This window comes from Peromyscus eremicus, chromosome 2 (assembly GCF_949786415.1).
Source record: "Peromyscus eremicus chromosome 2, PerEre_H2_v1, whole genome shotgun sequence".
Taxonomy (NCBI): domain Eukaryota; kingdom Metazoa; phylum Chordata; class Mammalia; order Rodentia; family Cricetidae; genus Peromyscus; species Peromyscus eremicus.
This window is the reverse complement of record NC_081417.1, coordinates 112,255,793-112,265,082: the sequence shown is the minus strand read 5'-3', so window position 1 is coordinate 112,265,082 and position 9,290 is coordinate 112,255,793. Positions and strand designations below refer to the sequence as shown.

Sequence of the window (9,290 nt, the reverse complement as noted above, 5' to 3'; positions counted from 1 at the left end):
CACCTCCTGTGCAGATGCTTCCCTGACTTCTTCTCAGACTTCTGCGCTATACTTTGAATATTCTCCCCTTTTATCTCCTGAGTAACCAAGTCCCTGAGAAACTGCTTCTGCTTTGCAGATTAGGTAGCAAGGATCAAGAGAGTTCAAAATGACCAATTGTTTGTCACGGAGTGAGAGACAGCCAAGACTCAGTCACAAACCTGTCAGAACACAGATTTGTCCCACCACTGAGGATAAGGCTGAGGACATTCTATTTTGAAAATAATTTCTTTTTAATAATAATAAAAAAAATTGGGTGAAAGTGTACTGTCTGTGGGGGAAAGTTGTTGTAATCACTTTTTGTTCCGTCTAATTTATTCTCCTTCAACATGGATTTTAAAAAAGCTAAGAATAGTTAGGACTAATACTAGAAGCTACTAGTAAGAACAGGGCATTTAATTGTTATAGTCAATTAATGATGGAAAACATATCTACTTCAACTGAAAAAAAAAAAAAGTCCCGGCAGTCATATTTCTTCCTCCAAACAAGCAAATGGACCAGAATCAACCCTGAAAAGTCACAGTGAGGACTTTGGCCTACAGCTGCCCAGAGCAGTGGCCTCTGAAAGCAGAAGATCCCTGCCCCAATGCACAGGGGCGATCACTGGGGGAGCTTTCACAGTTAGTTACTAAGGTCCCCAAGAGCCCTAACTCTAAATGGGTGACTGAGGCAGAGAGCTGGGATCAAGCAATGGGGATAAGAGTTTAAAGTGATAGAAGAGAAGGTTATCTAGAATTCTCCAGGGATGAAAAGACCCAAGATGGAGGGTTTCAGAGTATTCCAAGAACTCAGAAGACATCCAAATTTGAAAAGTCATAAGCGTACTGGTACTAGTCTTCTCTCTGTCTGCCCCAAACCTGGCAGACCCTGAATTTGAAGTCTGATTCCTTGATAGTGAAGTACAATGCACTTAACCTTCCTAAAGCTGTTTTCTTTGCCTTTAAAATCAGCCCAGTGGTACCTCCTTGCAGAGCTGTTATCAATATTAAATGAGACAATGAGGTATACAAGATGTTTAACGCACAGCACAATAAATGTTTCAACGTTGGCCGCCCCGAAACTCCCAACGACATAGTATATAGTTGAGTCACCATTTTTCGAGAACGCTGTACAGTTCAGTCCTCTAGCTTTCTCCCTTAAAGTTAACATCATCTACAGGATATAACGTTTACATTTATAGTCCAACTCTCACATAGTTCTAAGTCAGCTTCTTTAACACCACATTTAGGCCTGGAGGAGGAATCCAGTGATGGGGCACTCAGCCTCGTTTGCTCAAGGCCCTCAGCCCAATTCTAGCACCACAAACAAAACAAGGTCTCCCACAAAACACGTCCACACAATTGAAAAAAGAAAGACAGCGAAACTTTTTAGCTAGATGGAGTTCCTTTACAGGCCCTTCTTCTGATGTTCAGGTACAACCATGTCAAGCAGCACCCACTGAGACAAGCATTCTCCCTTTACAATTCTGCTTCATTTGCACAAGGACACTTTAGGAAGAGAATTTTCTGTGTGTATAAATGATGTAATTGTCCTTCACAGGGTCAAATAAATGCACTAAAAAGAACTCTGAGAGGAAAACTTGCTAGAATTTGAACCCAGGTCTCTCAAAGCTCCAATGTAAGACCATAGTTATCTCTGAGGACATAAAGAGCCATGAAATGTTCCGGATATGTGCTAATGTGCCGGCGTTTGAAAGATTTAAAGTACAATCTATATTCTTGTATTCAGAAGAGCATCAATATATTGAAATTGACATCCATCCAGACTCAGGGCTTAGTGGTTGGTGTTGTTGCAGCCCCTATCAGAAGATCCCACACCTCCCTTCCCCCAGTCTTCATAGCCTGTTCAAGCTTTTTATTAGCCCTAATGTTGATTGCCTTCCCAGGGCATCTACTAGTTTGCATATAATTTGTCTAATTAAATTTAAAGAAGAGATGTTTCAGGAACAGCAGTTTCCAGCCCCACACTGCAGGCTGTGGACTCTAATGAGAACCTGAGCCCTACCTTAACTCTACCTCAGTTTCAGCACAGATGAACCACGCTTGTTCAGACTGTCTTCAGTTGTCAGGAAAAACAACTTTATTAAGGTCGTGGAATGTGGAGAGTTTGATTAAAGCTAATCAAGAAAGGGAGCCAGGCTGCAGCACAGCGAAGCAAGGCTCAGTACATGTTTAACATAACTTCGCCTAGCCTATCTGTAAAAAGCAGACATAAGGAAGGTCAGGTTTCCAGAAAGAATGCAGAGACAAACGCAGGCACATTGCACGCTGTGGTCTCTCCTAAGCCCAAGATGAACTCTCTCAACAAGCAGCATATATTCCAAGCCACCTGGGTACAAGCGAAGGTGGGGGGCTGCGATTTTTTTTTCAAATTTTAGATCAGGAGAATATAATTATATTTTAATAAGCAGATTAGAAACCTGTGATCCATGGATAAAGCCAGCTAAAAACAGCATTCAGAGAACACCTGGCACTAACCTGCACCTCAGTGGCTGCCGTCAGTCAACATAAACAAAGTCTTGGTAAGCGCCCTCCAGTAGATTCATAATACTGTTTTTCGTTCAGTAAAACTGGGCCCTCAAGAAGTCACAGTCCTGCCTCTCAAGTGACCCGGGGCCTGACCTTTCCCAGGGTCCCTGTTCCACAAGTACTTAGCTCTTCGTTCTCTGGAGAATCAAATGAAGGTAGTAGGAAGAGCAAGTCTCTTCAAACCTGCTTCCCACAATCTCCACAAGGTTAGCTTTCTAAAGGAAGGCGTCCCATTCCTAAGAAGGACCCTCCACGTCACAATACTGTGAATCCTAACTCACAATATATTCACAGAGAGTAAACAGACATGAAACGTTGAGGAGCTTTCGAAATGGAAAACAACTGTCTTGACTTTTTTTTTCCTCGTCGACATCATGCTATCTGGCCTTGTTTACTGCCTGATCCCTTCCAGGTGAGCTTTGGAATACATTATTGAACATTCTCCCCGGCCCCCCAACCCCCCCACCCCACCCTGCTTCCTTTCTCTCTCTCACTCACTCCCACACTCACTCTCACATACACTCATACACACACACACACACACACACACACACACGCACTCTCACATATACATACTCATATTCACGAACATACATACTTAAACACACACGCACCCTTTTTAAAAAAAATCCTTATAGCCAATTCTGTGACACTGATTTTAGCTAGTTTAGTACATGAGTATCAATTTACTATACTAACAACTAACACTTGAGCTATCAAAGAACCTTGAAATGGTCATAATTAAGACACAGAGTTCTATTTACATCTTACATTATTCAACCAGGCAAACAACCGTCAGGGCTCCACACTTTGGTTTCACAGGCCCCTGAAGTAGCAGGGACAGCGGGCCCAGGCTTTCTCCCAGGCCTGACTCACCACTTTTCCCTGATTTACTGGAGGTAATGGAATACAGAGGCTTAGAAGGAACAGAGGAGCGCTGTGCATAATGGGATTTAAATAATCTGATTTTCCTAAGAAAAGAAATTGAGAAGCAAAGAGATAAAGGATTTTCTACACACACACACACACACACACACACACACACACACACACACACACACACTCAGAGTTACTTTAACAGCACCCTGTAGTTCCCAAAGCACTTCTGTATCATTTAGATATCATGTAATCACTACATAAAAACAAAAAACAAAAAACCCACTATGGCAAAAGGAAGTTTCCTCCATTTAGTTTAAATAGAGAAATGATGAAGCAAAATGAAGGTGAGCAAGATGGGCCGGAGGGTAAAGGCACCAAGCCCCAAGCCTGAAGACCTGAATTCTGTGTCCATGACTGACGGCCGGGTAGAAGGAGAAGACCAGCTCCTGCAAGTTGTTCTCTAAGCTAACATGCAGTACATGCATGCTGTGGCATATGACAACATACATGAGAGACACAGAGAGAGAATAAATAGACAAATAAACAAATAAATATTGTTTTAAAGAAACAAAATGTCTCGGGCAACTTTAAATAATTATTCATGGCAGTGCGCAATGGAAGCCGAGTCAAATCTTCTGAATACTAACTTGATGCTCTTGCCATTATATGATGCTGTCTGTTTACAATCATTGCTTCCAAGGAGAAAATATTTATTGAGTGGCTGTTATATGCCAGGCACTGTTCTTGACTCTAGAAAAACAAGGCCAGTGAGGTCTGTTCCTCATAAAACATGCTGGTGTGCATACACGTGCGCTTAAAGTAACTACAGTATCACATACATGGCTATCTATACACTTTTCTACAGCAGTCTGTTGGAGACTCATTAAAAATTAAGATCATATCTACATATTTATTAAATTCTAAGAGCTGCACTTACTAGGTCAACACAAAACAAACAAATCCCAGCTACTCCCACATCACTTCCTTTCTCATTCCTCCATACACTAGCTTTTTAAAACAATCTAGTTAACACCAGAGACACATGGACTCAAGTCACACATGTCTACTGAGAAGGTAGAGACAGCTGCAGACATCTCTATGAGGACAAATTCCAAGTCCAGAAGATGCTGGCAAGGAACATATCAGCACACACAGGGTCCTAAAGTGTGCCCATGAGCACTTTGCTTGAAAAAAAAAAAGCTGCTGCTGCTGCTGCTCTTCCTCCTCCTCCACTTTCTCCTCTTCCTCTTCCTCCTTTTCTCTCTCTTCTTAATCTACACAAAGCACAGTCCTAAGCCTGAGAGGGAAGGCAATGTCTGCCCCCACCTCTAGTTCTGTTGCTGAATGAAAGATCCACAGGAAATAACGCACTGGTAAGGAGCTGCTTGCCAAGAGAATGAACTGAAACAAAAGACGCACTATGCTGTAGGAAAACCTGACGTCTACCCTACCCCAACTCCACGGTGCTCTGAACTTCTGTAACCCTTTGCTAGTATCTATGATTTGTTGAAAGTTTTTTTTAACACCTGTATCCAAAATGTTACTTTTTGTCTTCCAACTGCTCCTGAGAATAGAATGGATTCCAGTGTCTGTCTTTTTAGGCAGCCACACAGTCAGTGAATTCACTAGCTGCCTCTTCTTCCACAAGCACACTACTTTCACCAGGCACAGGACCTCAGCAGCTACCTAGGTCTCTGAGCTTTGTTTGGTCCATGCCACCCTCCCTTAGCGTGGGATACAGAAAATGCTCTTTTGCCAATGAATTAGTGAGCTTGATATTATTGATATTTCTTCATTTCCAACTTTACTGTCATGGAGAGAGCAGTAAACATGAGGTTGGAAACCACTCATCTAATAGTGTAAAATTAAACCAGATTCTGCTCAGGTGGATCCCTGCAGCATGATCCATTTATGGGGTGGAATAAAGGTGCACCAAGCACCATTAGTAAGTTGTTAGTAATGATAGCAGGGACCTTATTGTTTGTTTGCTTTGTGTTTTTGTTTGTTTTGTTTTTTTGTCCAAAATCACATAGCCAAAGATGGATATGTCTTCATTACTATTCTGAAAAGGCAAATTATATTTACTTCATTTCTACCAATAGGCTGACCTAAATTTAGCTGATTTTTTTTAAAGTGTATAAAATGGTGGCCTGCCAACACACAACTATGCTCTCCTGCTACTTAAATGGGTGCTAGTAAAGGCAAAAGTAGGAAAAAGTCACTCAAGTATCTGCTACAGAAGTTAGTTTCTGGGCACACTTTACAAATCTGAATCTGCTTGGCAACGACTGAGCAAAGAGATTCGGTTACTCCTTTAACAGTTGCAGAGTGCTCCCAAGATCTAAAGGATGAAAACAGCTTGCTCTGTATCAGAAGAGAACCCAACCAGATCTGAAAAAAACAAAAAAACAAAAAACAAAAAACAAAACACACACTATTATGTGTTGTCGGTTTAAAAACTATCATCATTAAATGGAACCAAAATATCAGTGGCATGGTTATCACACAGTCCTCGTCATGTGATCCGAGAGTCTAAGTGGGAATATTTTTTTTCCTTTTCTTTTTGCAGCATAAACACTTAAGCATTTAGTGATAAAATATTAAAAGCCTGAGGCTCCAGACCCACTGAGTACAAGTTGCTGATATAGCAACCTAGACCAAGGAAAGGTGTCAAGGATGGTAAAATATGGCTCCAGCTTAGACATTAGGGGCTCTATTCCTTTCCTAATATGCTTGCCTTGCTCCCACTGCCCATGGTTAAATGTGCACAACGATAAAAATGCATCAGCTTGAAGCCTACAGAGGAAGTTCAGCACATCCCTGTCAATGAACAAAGTAATTGTCGCATTTGTTCATCACAAACAACTTATCTAGACACTGTTTTTAATTATAACATTAATTGATCTTTTGTCACTACTAATTAGAGCAATAGCATCACACTTAGTTACTCTACTAGCAGGGGTTAACTTTTAGTTGCTGGAAGTGTCTTGAATGAAGAAGAGAGTGACGTGAGCAGAAAAGAAGAAAAGTATTTTGGGTTTTTTTTTCTTTCTTTTTTAAGAATGAAATACTTTGCTATAGTCTGGCATACATTGTAATTCTATTTTGGTATTATTATTGTGCCCACAGAGGTCAGAAGAGGGTGTTGGGTTCCCTAGAGTTACAGGTGGTTCTGACCCACCTAATATAGATAATGAGAACTGAACTTGGGTCCTCTGGAAGAGCAGGCAGTATTCTTAAACCAATGAGTCATCTCTCTAGCCCCCATTTTTATATTTTAATTAGCATATCTTGTAAAAATCTTCATTTGGTCTCATTGCGATTAAAATTCAATATGGTATTCCAAAAAAAAAAAATGTTTCCCTACTGTAGGGAAATTATGGATACGAAAGAATAGTTTGATGACTGGAGAAGGTACCTATGAAGGCTTAAGATTTGGGGGGGGGGGGGTCTCATGAACCTGTCACAGTCCTAGTCTGTGAGAAATGTAAGGGACTTTAATGGGTATTTCAGTAGAGCCACTTAAAATTAAGTGATGAATTGGAATGAGAAAAGTTATTCCAATAAAAGCAAACAAATTAACTAACCTGACCTTGGTCCACATAAAAGATTCATTTTCTTAATGGAAACAAACTCTCTGAGTCTAGCTCGAGTTTAACCACTGAAGTGTATGTAGAACTTAAATTAAGCTACAGAAGCCTGCCCCCAGAAATTCAGGTGCACGTGCGCAAGTAGGTGAGGCGAGTTTCTGCAGCTGCGGGATATGCCACTGGCATGGTCTAGTATGACCCACTTCTACACTGATTGCCACATGAGTCAGAAACCTGTTAAGACCCAATTAACAAAAATGCTACGCATCACTGATGCATGCTTTGTCCAGAGCTTAATTCCACTGTTTCCCTAAGTAAATTCTGTCTTCCTATTCATTAACTTTCTCATCCCTTGGGTACAAGTAGCAACTTCTGCTATTTTCTTTTAAAGGGTTACAGAAGATCTGAAAGTTTCAGCGAAATGGCTATGTCATTTTGTCCATCACTCAAAGAGAGCAAGATAACATCTGTCTTCGTTGGGCATTTGCTACTTCTGACAGTGTCAAAACATGAGTCTTTCCTGATTTCATCAGCAGCCTGAAATTAAACATTGGCATAAGCCAAACGAGAAAGGAGGTGGTCGCTTCTCTTCTTCTGGCCTCCACCGCTCAAGCTATGTTAGTGCAAAGTAGAAGCAATTTCTGAATGAGTCATGTTAGGGGCAAAGGGAGGTTCTGTAGAAGTCTAGATGAGTGAGACAGGACTGTCCACATTTGAAGTAAAGTCGCATTTGTCTATTTTGAGGAAAAAAAATATTTTTAAGGCCAAGGAAGTTATCTCCATGTCAATACAAGAACCACCACATTGGGCTAATATCCTTATTAAGTGAAGATTCTAACTGTAAGAGAGTTCACCAAGGGGCAGCTGCAGGAATGTATGACTATTTCTAAGACACTAAAGGCCTCCCAAGTCCTCTGGTTTATCCATGCCTTTTTAGCATATCCCTAATGAGGCATATAACAAAGAACTGACAACTTCAGATTAGAAACTATGACTGCTGTCTGTACACATTTCATGTGTGTTGTAACTGTCCTATAAAGTCCAGTTTTCTGATTTAGGTTCGTTATTCTATAAAATGATGGCTGGTGCACATATAATAAAACATTCCCAGGACAACTGGATACTTTGTGTGGTTTAGTAGTTAAATTTTAAAAAAAGTGAAAGGTAAGCCCCACCAGTTGTTAGAAAGGGCAAGAGTACAGTACACACACTGTTCCAGGTGTGTGACCTTAAGAAAGTGACGTCAACATAAGCATCTGAGTATTCTCATCCCTGGAGAACAGAAAATTGTACAAACTGACCTCTCCACAACATCAAGTTCAAATATTCTCTTTGTATGTTTAAAAAAAAAAATTCCCGTCTCCTGAAGGTCAGTGCCCATCCCTCACAACACGTGAGAATGGTATTTGTAAACACTCTGACTTATTTCACACATAATAAAGCTCTTCTTCTTTGACTAGGCACTTCACTTTGCCTGTGGGTCACATCTCACACTGGTCCACTGGTCCTCTTTACCTACCACGTTTATTAATTGCTTGATATGACATATTTTTAGACCCTTCACCCCAAATGGAGGAAAAGCAAAGGCTGAAACACTAAACAACATGCAGTTTCCTGTAAATCATTTCATTCAACTGAAGTCAACAGACCTTCAGAGTGTCGGACCTGGCAGGCACTGAGCTCAGTGTGAGGGAGTCAAGCCTTGTCAGGGCTCCTGCCCTTAAGGAGTGGCCATGCCCAGGGAATCTAAGGCCTACAGTAGGGACATGCTGGATGTGCAGAGAGCACTTCTCAATAGCCCCATTTTTTAAAAAGTCCCTGCAGACGAAAGAATGAGGTTCTGATGAACAAAACTTGGACTTACCACCTAACGCCCCCCCCACACTTTTAAAAAGGTAAAAGAAAATGGTTTCTTTAACAACTTTAATTTTAGCTTTTTTAAAAAAGTATTGTTTTTAGGCTTACTTGCTTCTTGATCATACTGAGTCTCTTCCCATTTTAATGGCATAAATATTCTTTCTTAGGGTCCATGGATATGAAAAGGATACAGAAAATATTATAAACTTTAGGTATCTTAGAAGGCCATTTACCATGTCTTGTGGATAAAATAACGGAGTCTAGAGAAAGACATGTCACATGAATTAATGGCTGTTTGGAAGACTTCCCCAGAGAGGTTAATTAATTGAATTTGGAGGGTACACTTAGTGCTTCTTAAGTGTTTAGGAGAAAACTTGACAATAGTTACTGACCCTCT

At 40.7% G+C, this 9,290-nt stretch overlaps 1 protein-coding gene across 3 annotated transcripts in view; it reads right to left on the bottom strand.

Moving 5' to 3' along the window:
- Nfia (nuclear factor I A) overlaps positions 1-9,290 on the bottom strand; it is a 344,021-nt gene that overhangs the window by 289,294 nt on the left and 45,437 nt on the right. The gene's annotated exons all lie outside the window — the stretch shown is intronic.